We start from the raw sequence: 579 nt of genomic DNA on the forward strand, positions 1-579 counted from the left end.
GGCTGCAGGCGCTTCCACTGGCTTTTGTGCGGTTTGCCCAACTATTAGGGCGACCCTGACCCCACAGCTCCCTGGAGAAGGGGACTGAGAAGGCGCTCGGGGGAGGACAGGAATTGAGCAAGCCTGGGCACGGGGGCGGGGGAGCCGAATTTAAGCCTGGGAAAAGTCCCGAGACTGGGACGGGCGGCGGAGGATCGCACCCATTCTTTCCGAGGAAACGGACAAAAGGGGGCCACTTAATTGCACCAGCGCCCTCTCACCTCGCCCGGCAAAACCCAAACACGAATGCAAATAAAAGCCACCAGAGGCTCTCAGACAACCGTACTCCGCGGGTGGGGCGAGAAACAAAAATAAACAGCGGGGCCGGCGGGCGAGAGCGCGCGCGAGGAGGGGGAGGAGCGGCCCCGCATCCCTAATGAGGGAATGGATGGAGCCGCCCCCTCGGCTGGCGCCCGCCCACCCGGCGGCGGCCGCCAAGTGCCTCTGGGCGCTGCGTGCCGCGCCCGCCGCTCCGCGCGCTGCCGGCTCGGGCCGCTGCTCCGGCTGAGGCGCGGCGGCGGCGGCGGCGGCGGCGGCGGC

Source organism: Enhydra lutris, unplaced genomic scaffold (assembly GCF_002288905.1).
Source record: "Enhydra lutris kenyoni isolate GAN:26980312 unplaced genomic scaffold, ASM228890v2 scaffoldscaffold25, whole genome shotgun sequence".
NCBI lineage: Eukaryota > Metazoa > Chordata > Mammalia > Carnivora > Mustelidae > Enhydra > Enhydra lutris.